Below are 14,621 nucleotides of genomic sequence, written 5' to 3'. Positions count from 1 at the left end.
GAATGAGAATTTTTAGGAGTGCCTGGCATCCATCCATTCTCTCTTTGTCCTGAAATAATATGCTAATTTCCTTGGGAGAAATGACCCTCCTTCACTCTAAGTGGTCTCAGTGGGACTGACAATCATTGTGTCCTCAGGCCACTGTCCTCTTAGCCAGTCACCCAGAGCATTCTCTTCTAGAGTCATAGTAATTGGTTCAGGGATGCGCAGATGGGATAAACTGGGCCAATTGGCAGCTTCCCTGAGATTTGTTATGTGAATGTTGTAGGAGACTCTTGCTTCCTGTGGGATCTCAAGCTGTAAAAATCACAAAATCCTCAGGCTGATAAGTCCAACTTCCCACTCCACAAAAAAAAAAACAGAACAGAAAGACAGAGAGAGAATGACAGAACCCTGACAACATCATTTGAGCCTTTGGAAACAGTCAGACTAGAATTCAAGAAACCCCAGATCTCTCAGTTATGTAGCAAAAGGGAATTTGCATTGACTTTCTGTCTCTCACCTGATAAATATATTAGCCACACCCTGTATCCTGCAGTAGCTATCAGTGCTTGCATAACCCACATTGTTCTCCTTTCTCAGCTTTGCCCATGACATTCATGGTAGATTGCATTTTTGCTCTTAAGTCTTTACTCCATTTGGGTAATAGGATTACACAACCATACCAATGTGACTGTACAGGCCCTCCTGTTATAGTAGGCAGAGAGTAGTATCCTCTGCCCTTAATCATGCTCAGCTATGCGACTTGTTTTGGCCAATGGAAAGTCAGCAGAAATGATGTGAATAGAGGCTTTAAATATGTTTGTGTGGTTTGTGTTGGCCTCTTGCTCTCCTGCTAGTTGTTGTGAGAAGAACATTGTGCTGGTAGCTGCTGGTCTTGGAAGGCAGTGTTATGTGAAGCAGCCCTGAAACTAACCTACTGCCTGGAGCCAAGCTCAGCTGAAGAAAAATAAATGATTGTTATTGTAAGCCATGGAGACTTGGGGGTTGTTTGTTATGTAGCAGTATTGGCAGAAACCTGACTGATACAAGGCATGAGCCAGGGGAGCTAACAATATTAGGCAGATTCTCTGCTTCCCCCCTTTTCTCAGATCTCTATTTTCCCATAGCATTTGGTACAGGTGTCTTTTCTGGCACTAATTATGGTGCATGGGGTTAGTTGTGCCTCTGTCCAGCTCTCTAGGTAGCCCACAAGATCCTCAAGGGCCTGGCACAGTGTCTGGCATTCAGTGGATGCTTAATTCAGGTTTGATCAATGACTGATTGACTAGCTGAATGTATGTCTCAGTTGGTCCTTTTGCTTGTTGATGTAGCTGGGGGTGGGGTCCGCCTCCCTAGCAACATTTTCATTTATCTTCTTATCTATAAATTAGCTCAACCTCACAGGACTGTAATAATAATAATAATAATAATAATAATAATAATAATAAAAAATAATCATCATAATAGCAAACATGTATAGCTTTTACTATGTGCCATGCACTTTACATATATTAACTCCTTTAACCCTGGTGACCACTCTATTAATATTATTTCTAGTTTATCAAGGAGGTAATTGAGGTACAGAGAGTAAATCCCACCTCTGCCACTTACTGCTGTGTAACTTTGACCAAGTTACACAGCAGTAAGTGGCAGAGGTGGGATTTGGACCTAGGCAGTCTGGCTTCAGTCTTTGCTCTCAAACACCATATGTAAAAGTACCTCATATAGCAGTAATAGATTTATCAGAAACAAGACCCACATGCTGGCCACTAAAGGCTATTTTCAAATATCCCAATGTAATATCACAAAGGTTTAATCAACTCATATCTGCGTGATGAAAAACATGGGTTTGAAAAATGGTGCCTGTGATGTATCCGGCTGTCGTAATGATGGAGCTGAAGCTCCTGCACAGCCGATCTGATTGTCTCTAGAAATCATCACTCATTAAGGCATTGGGAGAAAAATGAATTGACCCCAGAGGCCACGTGGAAAGGCGAAGCTCCCGGGTGAGCTGCTCTAGGACAGAGCAGAACTAGGCTCCAGGCAGCCAGGGAAGCCAAAGAGAATTATATTTAACATGACACATAAACACCATCTAAAAGGTGGGTGGTGTGGAAAAATATAAATTTGATCATTGTCTGGTGAGTCAGAAATCCAGTGGCTTGAGTATCCACGTCCACACACTTTTAACTCCATAGCATTTCAGATGATGAAATAGAGTTCTTCTTTAAAGAATGCTGCAAGAATGGAGAAATGTTAATGGTGATATATTGGCGATGGCGACAACCAGAGAACAGAAGGCAATAACATCATAGCGGGGAGACACGGCTGTTCGTTTCTGTGAACATGGCCACACGATGAGTTCTGGACTCTCAGAACACAGCCACAAACATATAACAAGTTTCTGTGTTGTGGATGGCTGTCTGCCCATCCAATGATAAAGCTCTGGCTACAGGTACTTGTCATTTCCCTTCTTTTGTGGGCTCCGGAGTTTCCCAGAAGCAGAATATTTACACGTGGATCAGGCAGGAGGCAAGCTTGGCCCTCCTCATTTTAATAGATGCAGAAGTGTTGACGCCGAGAGAAACCAAACTCTCCCCAAGGTCACACGGTCACAGCATGAGCTGGAAAATGGGGCATTTGGTCTATGGCCCAAATTTCCAGAGGCAGCAGGTCCTCACTGCTCAGCTAAGCCTAGAGCAAAGCTTTTTGAAAGTGCAGGCTCTGCTCCAGCTTGCCAGGTCATTACCTTGGGGGCAGTACTTTGGGGTTGTTGGTGTTTTACAAAGGAGACGTCTTGGTCTCAATCTCCTAAGGGTTGCCATACATGCAGGTCATAAAGAGTTTCCTCCTCAGTCCCAGGCTGGACAGGGAATCTGGCCACCTGGCCCCTCTTGGCATCTAAACAGAGCCTCCAGACCCCCAGCACGAGAGCAGGAGTCTGACTTGGGAGCACACGTTGTACGATGCAGTCCGTCCGTCAGAAAACATTAACTGAGAATATGACATGAATTAGTTACCATAGTACACAATGTCAGTGTTCCCCGGATCTCCTTCCACACATTTTTACCTTTTTTTTTTTTTTTTTGTATGTCCTCACTCCTACAGTGTGCTTTTCCCCAGCCAGCACTGAGGGCTCTTTTTTGGAGCATAGACCTCAGGCTACCAGAGCCACCCTGCCTGCCCAGAGAGCCCGAGGAGCCCTGGGATATGCATCCCCCCCTTGCTCCCCCAGCCCCGAGACCTGTGTTAAGCAATGGCTGGCAATGGGGGAGTGTGAAAGACAAGGCACCCTCTGTAGGGGCCCTGCTGGAAGTCGCATCTTACTCAACACCACCCACCTCTTTCTTCTCTTCCTTCCCCACTCCCTCTCTGACCTTCCCTGGGAGTTGATCCTTAATCAGTCCCTTGCACATAAATCCTCATATCAGGATGTGCTTCTGGGGCTCTTGGTCTAAAACAGTCTCCATTCTGGACAAGAAAGATGGAGCAAGGTCCTGCCCTCATGAAGGCCTTGTGGCGGAACATATTTTCAGTCCAGACCATGAAGCCAAAGTGAGCGTGATGGCAAGGTGATCTGTCGAGATGGGGGAAGAACAGCTTAGTATGTTCATTTAAACTTGTGCTGTTCGTGCCCTTTAATATTTTCTATTTTTGTGCATGTTTCACCATGAAGATAATTTTAGGACAATGATATAAATGAAACAAATAATTTTAACTCTGTTATGGAGTGAGTGCTCAATATGTTTTTATTAATAGGGAATTGAGATGAAAAAAATTTCAATACAAGAGGTGGCTGACCTGGTGGTAGAGATTAGTGTGTCCCCAGTGGAACGGAAGACCCCACGCTGCCATTTTCCAGCACGGGAATATATTGAAGACTGTAATTAAGGCACCCTCAAGGTCTTTTCCATTCAAAACAAGCCCCGCCTCTCTAGCTTTTCCTACCAGCTTTATCTTTCTGCCCCTTCATCATTTCTGTTGCTGTTCTTTGGGCTTTCTCCAAGTTCCACAGTCCTGGCATTAATTGTAAGGCCCAATATTCCTATAATTGCAGGGTAAGTATTTTTGTGCAGATCACAAGCCTGACCTCCTTTGTTATTTAGTTTGAGCTGGATTCTCCATGGACAGAGGGAGAGGCATGAAATGAGTAAATATTTAATTCAGGAGAAGCCTGCGGCTTCAAAATGTTTTCCCATTCGCTCGGCACTGGCCCGCATAAGCTCTGGGTTGTGCCCTGTGATGAAGGTCTGGCTGCCCCAGGAATTCCGAGCTCCTCTCAGCAGCACCTTGAAGACGGCTCTAAGTGCATGGGCCAATAGGAGCCCAGGAAATGACTGCACAGCAAATTGAAATCAATGAACAGAAATAAATGCCCCGACATTTGCAGGTACTCTTCACAGACACATCAGCGACGCTGCCATCAGCAGCTCCTGAAAATTAAACTCTCGATGCTGCCCGTGGGAGGTCCTGGGCCAGGGAGGAGACACCTGGGATGGGGCAGGTGCTGAGGTTAAGGATTGATGTGGGAAAGGAGGACAGGGGAGGACAGGTGGCAGAGAGGAGGATCATCAAACAGGTGAGGGTGTTCAGAGCCTGGAGGCAGGAGCCAGGTAGCGGTAAGGGAATTCGTGGGCATCAGAGAGGTAAGGAGTGAGCCAGTAAGAGACGATATTCAGAGGCAGCTGGTGTCTGGGAAAACATATTCTGCCCCTGATCTGCGATGCTGCAGGCAGTCACCTTCGCCAGGATATGCTCAATGTATGAGTTTTCTGGCCACCATGTCCTCTTTGTGACCAGTGGCTCCAATCTGAGAGTGAGCTGGCTGAGGCTCCAGTGTACTCTGTCATCGTAGGGCAGAGAAGCGGCTTTCTGAAACCACCTGGCCCTTAGTTGTAACACACCTGTACCAATCGACACCTTAGCATTGAGACTCCAAAAAATAGAAATTAATGAGACTGAGAAATGACATATAACCAAAGGTATGAATACGGTTGCAATTTAAAGACTGCATTAACATTCCATTACACAGTAAGGTTCTAGATGTCAGAGAACTTGTTTTAAATGAGTTCTGTTAGTTACTAGTTAGTGGATGAAGCTCCAAAATTTTGTTAAATGATAGCAATGATATTAAAGATATTTGAGCAATTAACAGTATACAAAGTGATTTAAAGAACTGTAGATGAAGTCCTTATTCACTAGGATTATCTCCAAGAAAAAACTTTTGTTCTGTATAGGTTTACACTTCCACAAATTCCAAGAAGTGAGTATTTTTCCATCCATCCATCCATCCATCCATCCATCCATCCATCCATCCATCCATGCATGTAACATGGACCAGGAACTGTGCAAGTCACAGGAGATGCATAGAAGAGTAAGGCATTCTTGTACTCAAGGAGTTCAGGGTGTAGTGGAACAACTTTGAATTATGCCTTCAATTCAAACCCAGATAAATTTTTGTTGTATACAAGAATTACATGCTTAAACCTAACCCAGTGCTGAGTGCACCAATGGATGAAAGAAGACCTTAGGGGAAAAACAATTCCAGGCAAGAAGAGCCACCTGTGTTGCCTGATTTTCTTCCTCTCAGTTTCTGCCCTTTCCCCAGGAATGTTTTTATACTGATTTTCATGGCTGTGCCTAGACCCCAGAAGTTCACTATTCCTCTTTTTTCCTAGGCCTATGTGGACACAGATCTTTCTCTTTACCCCTCGGCAAAGTGGGCAGGCAACCACAAAAGCTAAGAAAAAAAAAAAGAAATCCTAAAACATAAATATTTTTAAAAATGGCGTAAAACTATTTGCTTATGGATTAAGAATTCCCTACCTCAAGAATTCTAGTAGGATACTCTGAGCTCTTAGCACAAAGCATCTCTTTATTCTAAGATCATGTCATTCTAGGTACTTTCTGGGGTGGTCACTCCCTAGCTTTCTTCCCTTCCAGCTCCTGGTCTTTTTGTCATTATAGTCTCTTGACTTGGTCACATGTATCAGTCAGCTCTTGCTGTGTAAGAAGCAACCACACAATCAATGGCATAATCATAAGCGTTTATTTTTCTGACATTCGAGAGTTGGCTGGTGTGCTTCTGTTCATCTAGACTGAATAAGCTGGGCTGGGCTCTAGCTGCAAATTGTGTCCAGATTTACTCTACGTGTTTCTCATGCTCCTTGGACCAGTGGGAGATCCAGCAACACAGCACATTCTTCCAATGGCAATGGCAGAGGCACACGCAGGAAGCAGACACAAATGAGGTCTCTTAAGGTCTAGGCTCAGAACCAGTTATTTCCAGCTACATCCCATTGACAAAAGAAAGTTGTATGGCCAAGCCCAAAGTCAAGTTAGGGGAAGTAGAATGGACTGCAACATCACATGACAAAGGGTATGGATGCAGGGAAAGGGGAAGAATTGGGTCCAGTAATTTAATTTACCACAAGGGGAAATAGAAAATTTCAAAAGTGAATATATAGTATATAGATTTTTGTAATGTCACAACTCCAAGTGTAGGTGATTAGTATGTCCTATTTTATTTTATTTTTCATCTTTATTGTGGTATAATTGATAAATAAGATTGTAAGATATTTAAAGTGTACAATGTAATGATTTGCTATATGTATGCATTGTGAAAAGACCCCCCCCGCCCATTGAGTTAATTAAGTAGTATGTCCAATTCTAAAAAGCAACCACTGAGGTGTAAGTAACTAAGTGACTTGGCCAAAGTCCGGCAACCTATCTGCATGGTTGTCTTTTCTTGGCACAGTACCACGGTCCAGGAATAAGTCCCCTGTCCACTGAGCCTCCTTCGTAAACAGATCCAGACCCCACTTTCCCATTTTAAATGGCTTCACCCTCCAGGGCATTTCCTGTTTTCAACTTGGGAGTGGGCTGGCTTTTCATCTTATTTGCATAGTTGAACTGCTTAACATCTGTTGAACCCTATGAGAGCTTGGCCCTGCAGGGCTTGGTTGCTTTGCTCTGTTCTCTCTTATAGAATTTTGTGTAGCTCCCCCAAGAAGAAAGTCTTGCAAAGCTCCAACATTATTATCCATAATGTATAAAGCCCTCAAACATATATTGATTGACATTAATACAACATGTAATAAAATGGAGGGTCATTCTCTCACATGGGTGGCAATGTTCTGGGCATAAATTACCTTTATAACTATCAGGCAAATGCTTGTTAACATTGTGGTGGCCTTTCATCAGCCTCCAAGCTATGTAGCTTGGAGGGTTCATTTCTATTTGAGGCCTTTTTGTTTTATCTACAAGTATTTGTATAAACGTTGCCTTTTAAGTTTACTTTTACTTGTTTATTAGTGAGGGAAAAACACAGCTTTTAGCATTGGCTTTGGGTTGTCAATGAAAGATTGTGTTGTTATATCAGAGAAGTAGTACACCTGTGTTTCAAAAGACCAGTTTTCATTTTTGTTATACTATACATGGATATAATTTAAACAGTAAAATAGTTTTACAGGCTTTTTATGAACAAACAGAAATCACAGGCAATTCTTTTTCCCTGCCCCATCATCTTCTTCGGCTATCTCTTTGGGTATTTATCTCTGTAACTCTAGCACACTTGTATTGCTACTTCATGAGTTTTTAGTTTTAGGTATTATCTTTTAATTCCTCTTGACTTCCTATGATGGAAAATGAATTTTTAGTTCTCTTTTACCACCATTACCTGTACTCAGTCTTCATTCTCTCTCTCTCAAAATTATAGTTTAGATCAATATTAAGCATTCACATTATTATGACTATGTAAATATTCATAGCTGAGACATGTAACATACTATTATATTTTCTCACTTTCTGACTGTGGTAGACTATTTGCAAAGATAGCTGCAGTAATTCCTCCCTGAACGCACATCCCTTTGCAATGTGATCTTGCTGCTTCTCTACCTTTTGGCTGGTTTCTCTACTTCTTTAATCTTAGCTCAGGTTTAGATATTAAATTTCTTGTTTCTTAGATCCCATGTCTTTCTCTGTCTTGGTTTACTCCCTTGTTTTGGTGGAGCACATCCTCTACTAGCTTCTTGAGAAAGGGTACATAGAATATAAATTTTTAAGGCTCTTCATGGTTGCAAATGTCTTTATACCTTCTCAGATTTACTTTATATATTTATTCTGAGTATAGGATGCTGAGTTGGAAATCATTTACTCTTACCATTTTGAAGGCATTTCTCCATCATCTTTTAGCCTCAGTTGCTGTTGAGAACTCCAATACGATTCTGTCTCTTCAACTTTTTAATGCAATCCATGCTTTTTCTCGTTGGAAGATTTTCGGGCCTTCTCTTTGTTCTGAGTTCTAAAATTTCACAATGGTGTGCCTGCATGTAGATCCATTTCTATTGGGTTAGATACTTAGGAACCACTTTCAATCTGGAAATTTATATTTCTCGGTTCTAAGAAATTTTCTTGAATTTCTTTTTCTTTCAAGATATTATCTCCTTTATTTTCTCTCCTCTTTTTCTGGAAAGGCTATTATTCAGATGTTGGACCTCCTAGACTGATCCTTTAATTTTCTTATTGCTTCTCTCTTAATTTCCATTCTGTCTTTTTTGCTCTACTTTTTGGAAACTTTCCTTTTTTTATCCTCCAACAGTCCTATTGACTTTTTAATTCTTCTATAGTATTTTTAATTCTCAAGAGTTTTTCTGTTTTATTTTTGGCTTTTCCAAATATTCCCTTTTAATGTCATCTTGTTCTTGCTTAAGGGATGCAAATTATTTGGTAGAGTGCAGACTTTGAAGCCAGATTACTTGGGTTTAGATCCAACCTACTAATTGCATAAACTTAAGTGAACTCTTTAATCTCTTTGGGCCTCAGTTTCATCATCTTTAAAATGGGGGGTAATAATTATATCTACTTTATAGGGCTATTGCAAAGATTAAACGAGTTAATTCATGTAAAGTTCTTAGAATAGTATCTGTATATAACAAACCCTCAATAAATTTTAGCTATTATCCCCATATTACTTCTCTGACAACATTAGCAATAGTTTTTTGTTTCCTGGTTTCTTTTCCCTGCATAGTGCTTGTTTCTGCCAAGGCTTTACTGATAGCCATCTCTCTTTCAAGTCAGAGACTTCCAGCAGGTGTCTGCTGACTCTTGGCTATCAGTTCATGTTTAAGAGTGGGTCTCAGTATTTTCAGACCTTACTTCTTGGGCTGGCCATAATTCTCAGAGTAGGATACTCCAGTTTCCTACGCGGCAGGTGGATAAGTCTGCCTGCCATCATTCTGAAAGCTACTGAGGAAGAGAAAAGGTCTCCCTGATATTCAGAATGTTGACTTCACTTAACCCCTTTTCCAGATGGTTCGCATTCCTTCAGCTCTAATCTACCTGGTCACCTCCTGTCCAGAAAGCTTCATTTGTATGCTCTTTAGGGACTATATATCCCATGGGGATGTCAGTGGCCTGTCTGTAGAAAATAAAGCAGGGAACCTAGAGTGGTTTTCTAAACAGACTTGCAATCATTTTTTCCATCTTCAGCCCCACCTTTACCTCTATTTCTAGAGAAATCTGGTGTCACCTATTTCTGGGGATTTGGGCAGTTCTGTGGTACACGTGGGGGTTCTAGGCTCTCCCCAACCCCACTGCCTGCTTAGTATTTACTTTCTGAAGTTTGCTAAGTTAGACACTGCCCATTCAGCTGCTTTCTAAAATTTATCTACCATTTTCTCTGCTTTTGTGGGTTTGTGTCTTAAAAATTCATTTTCTGTTGTTTAGTGATGCTTCAAGAGGACGTGGAGGTAAATGTGTGTGTTCAGTCCACCATCTTTAAATAGAAGTCCCATTGAACTTATATTTTAGATGCAAAGGTATATTTTGAAATTCTACTTTGAATACCTTTAGTCAGTTTGCCCCTTTGCCTAGCTGTCTTACCTCCATTAGATAGTAAATCTTTTTCATTCACTAATTTAGTTATTGCCATCCAGAGATAGTGCGTTGTTAATGGTCCTGAAAGTACTCATGTAGAAGTTAATGGAAGACGGAAGAAAGAAAGGAAGGAAGGAAGGAAAGGAGGGAGAGAAGGAGGGAGGGAGGAAGGAAGAGAGGAAAAAAGGAAGGAAGAAAGGAAGACTAGAAGATCCTGAAGTGGGAAAAATTATGCCAGATATATAAGACAAATGGTGACCATTTGATGAATTAGTTGAGCCTCAAGCGGTGCACTGATGCCTTACTTTTCATAACTCTGAGTGGCCAGCACATTAAGAGAGTCAGCTATCCCGCCAAATCCCACTTTTACCTCCTTGATTTCTGATGGTTTGCTGGGAAGCAAATTTCTCCAAAGCCTAGCTTCCTATGGCTATATTAATGTGAAATGTAATAATACATAACTGTAAACTAGTTTATGTGATTCCCAAATGAATGAGTAGGGGGAAGGTAATTTATTATCAATTTACATCAAATTTCAGTTAATGTAAAAAATGCAAAGCTTATTTTAATATACTTATTTCTGGGAAAGGCTTTCCATTAAATAGAGTGTCAAGTGGGGGTAACAATTTGCCTGGGGAAGAGTCTTTATGGTTTTGCTGTCTGGGCTCCCTGGGAGAAACCACAGGCTTTTGGAAGCCTTTTTGGCCAGGCCCCAGGTTCAATGCACAGTGTAAAGTTGAGTTTTTCAACTTCCCGGCTGGCTGGTTAAAACATCATGATGGATGATGATAGTAGGGCCAGTAGTCTCTTCTTGGATGACATGAGGACCAAGGCAAGGACTAACGGAGTCAGGCTTGGTGGGAAGCAGAATGTGTAGCCTTGATCTAAAGTAGGAGTCAGCAAACTATGGCGCAAGGGTCAAATCCTGCTCACCAGTTGTTTTTATAAATTACGTTTAATAGGAATGTGGCCACACCCATCCCTTTACTTATTGTCTATGGCTGCTTTCATGCTACAATGGGAGAATTGAGTAGTTGCGACAGAGGCCATATGGCCTGCAAAGCCAAAAATACTATCTGGCGCTTTACAGGAGAAAGTTTGCAGACCGCTGGTCTACGTGATGGCTCTGCACCAATTTGAATGTAGTTCAGATGCAAGTGACAGAGTGTTCCCGTAATCTATTGATATATAATAAAACACCTCAAAACTCAGTGGCTCAAAATAATAATCATCATTTGTTTATCTCATGAATCTGCAATTTGAGCAGAGCTTGGTGGGGGAAGGCTCGTATTTGTTCCATGTAGTATCAGCTGGAACTGCTCAGCTTGGAACTGGACGATCCACTTTCAAGATGGCTCACTCAAATGGCTGGCAAGTTAAAGTTGGCTGCCAACTGGAGCTCAGCCAGGCTGGAGACCAGGGCTCCCATTTCCTCTCTATGTGGGACTCTCTACAGGGTGCTCAGATTTCCTCATGGCCTCAAATCTATGTTCTAAGGGCAAGTGTCCCAAGAGACAGGAATGAGAAGATAGCCCATTTCTTAAGGCCTGGGCCGAGAAACTGGCACAGACTTCCACCATATTCTATTGGTCAAGCAGTCACAGAGCCCAGATTCAAGAGGAGACATAGACCTTGCCTCTCGATGGAGGTGATGTCAAAAAATCAGGTGGGTGGGCATACATGTTTTAAAACTGCCATATAGAATAACTAACAGTGGCTTAAGCAACACAAACATTAATTTGAACTCCCATGCCAAGAATCCTGGAGCTAGATGTTTAGAAGGTTGGTCAAGCTGTCCAATAATTCTATTAAGGGCTACTCTTCTTCAACCTTCCGCTCTGCAATTTTTAGCATGTTTCTCTCAATTCTTAAATCTGTCACCTCATAGTCACAAGATGGCAATTATAGCACCAACCTTTATGTTCCCACATAATAGTGTCCCAAGCAGGAGAGAAAAGAGTGAGTCCAAAAGAAAACTTCCTGCAATGCTTTCCTTTGTATCAGGAAGTGCCCAGCAGACTTCTAATTAGGACTCCTTATTTTGAATTGGGATCATTTCTTCCTCAATCACTGGCAATAAGGATTGGATCCTTATGAGTGGATTAAAGCAATTGTCCTCTGAGGCTGGGGGAAAGACCCACCTTTCCTGCTCTGTTGCTTCCTGCCAGCAAAACCAAGCTTCTGTTAGCAAAGAATAAGGAAGAAGAGGTTGTTGAGTAGTCAACGAATATCGTCCACAATTTTGGGTATTGTTCGAGTTCACCTCTTTGTTAGTGGAGGTCTTGGAGCAGTGGGGCATCAGGGCTGAGGCCAGGGCTCTGGGAAATGTGGTGGAGCTGAAGTCTGGATGCAGGGGTCTTTGTTGACGTGGTGGACCTTCAGCTCTGGGACCAACCTTCAGCTAGAGACTGTCCAGGTGAAAACCACTTAGTTTGCAAGTTTACGTTCTCATGGTGAAGCCCCTTCATTAACACAGCTCTCCTGAGGGTTTTGAAATCCACTATCTTAGCTGGTTGAAGCATCGCATGAGGCTCTGAAAGCTGAGAAGTTTAGGACAGTGTTTCCTAAATCCTGGTCCATAGGCAGGTGCCAGAATCTCCTGGAGATGCTTGTTAAAAACACGGATTCCCAGACGTCACCCTCAGAGATTCTAACTCAAGAGGCCTGGTATGAAGCAGCTAAGGGCAGAGACAGCGTAGCCTTGGACTTCTTTAACAAGTGTCCCCAAGTAATTCTGAGGCCCAATTAGGTTTGGGAACCACTGGTTTATGATTCTCAGTGCAATCAAAGCCATCTGAAGATGATGAGAAACAGCTGGGGTGGAGTTTGTAGTTAGCTCAGTAAATCCCTGCAAAGGAACTGCTTGCTAATTCCGGTGATGTTTAACCCCCAGCTGGCAGCAGGGGCGGGGAGTCCTCTTAGGCCCTGACATGTCCTTGGGATCACGGTTGTCTGCCTGCCAAGAAGTGGGGACCCTCTGCAAGTTTTCCTGGAACCTCTCAAAGGGATAATTGTGAGGTTACTCTCTCTCCACAGTGCTCACGGGGACCTCAGCAGCCTACCAGCTTGAGGTCTCTCTGGGGACCTTGGTGTGTTGGTCTTGCACTGCTGTAGTAACAAGTTACCACAAGTGTAGTGGCTGCAAACAACACAAATTTATTCTCTTACAGTTTTGAAGCTTAGATGTCTGACATGGGTCTCGCTAAAGTCAAGGTGTTGGCAGGGCTAGGTTTCCTTCGGGAGGCTTAGGGAAGAATTCATTTCCTTGCTTTTTTCACCTTCTAGAGGCCACCCACATTCCTTGGCTCATGGCCCCTTTTCTCCAACTTCAAAGCCAGCAATGGCAGGCTGCTGACCTCCTCACCTGCCTCCTTCTTGTACTTGCAGGAACCCTTGTGATTATATTGAGCCCACCAGATAATCCAGCTTGATCTCCCTATCTCAAGGTTCTTAATCCCATCTGCGAAGTCCCTTTTGCCATATAAGGCAACATATTCACAGGTCTGGCAATTAGGACACGGACATCTTTGGGGGCTGTTATTCTGCCTACCACACTTGGCAATACAGCACTGCTTAGAGTCGTAAAAGAAATGACTGGAACTTTTATAGTTCAAGAGCCATTCCCTTAGCGGAATTGGCTTTTCTCCCTTGGGATAAAGGAGTTTTCCTGGAACATTCTGCTGAGAGCTCCATTGCTTCGTGAGTCAGATCAGTTCTAAGGAGGATTCCAATTCAAGACAATTCCTCTTTCCTGTGGTTGGGCAAAGGTGGGTTTATGACCACAGGACATGGTGTGAGAGCAGGGAATTCCCTGATAAAAGGTCATTTATTATACGCATTTTTCTTTCTCAAACTTGGAGATAGCTCTTTAAGCATAGGACATTCGTTGTCATAGGACATTCATTGTTGTTGCTTTTTGAAAAATATTTTTTTATTGGGGAATATTGGGGGACAGTGTGTTTCTCCAGGGCCCATCAGCTCCAAGTTGTTGCCCTTCAATCTAGTTGTGGAGGGTGCAGCTCAGCTCCAAGTCCAGTTGCCGTTTTCAATCTTTAGTTGTCTTTAGTTGCAGGGGGCACAGCCCACCATCCCATCTGGGAATTGAACTGGCAACCTGGTTGTTGAGAGCTCATGCTCTAACCAACTGAGCCATCTGGCCGTCCCACTGGCAGCTCAGCAGCAGCTTGTTGTCTTCAATCTAGTTGTGGAGGGCGCAGCTGTGGGGACAGAGCCCCAGAGAGCAGTTTCCAGGCTCTCGGCCTCACATGGAAAGGTGCTGGCTCGGGTAGTAGTTGGCCGTTAGCTATAGCCGGTTAGCCAATTGGCCACTGATATAACTGCCGCGGCTGTGGTGGAGAGAGAGAGTCGAGGAGAGTAGAGGAGAGTCGTCGGTCGGTTGGCAGAAAAGCGGACAGCAGGTTGCACGTCGTATGACTCCAGCCTCCAGTGAGACTATAGTGGTATGACTCCCCTACCTATGGCTCCGTGGGTGTTCCTTTTTGGTCTCACCATGTCCTGCATTCTTATGTGGGGAGCGGGACCAGAGACCCCACAGGCTGTCCTGTGTGACAGCAGCTCACTGGCCCATGTGGGAATCGAACCGGTAACCCTATTGTTCAGAGCTTGCGCTCTAACCAACTGAGCCATCGGGCTGCCCTGTTGTTACTTTTGAGTAATCAAAAGGATTTAGAACATTGCCCTCATGGTCTCGAATTTTCTTCTATTTAGAGTTTTTCCGTGTGACAGCAAGCATACTGCAAATC

Source organism: Rhinolophus sinicus, chromosome X (genome assembly GCF_036562045.2).
Source record: "Rhinolophus sinicus isolate RSC01 chromosome X, ASM3656204v1, whole genome shotgun sequence".
Classification (NCBI taxonomy): Eukaryota; Metazoa; Chordata; class Mammalia; order Chiroptera; family Rhinolophidae; genus Rhinolophus; species Rhinolophus sinicus.
Note: the sequence above shows the minus strand (reverse complement) of the source record.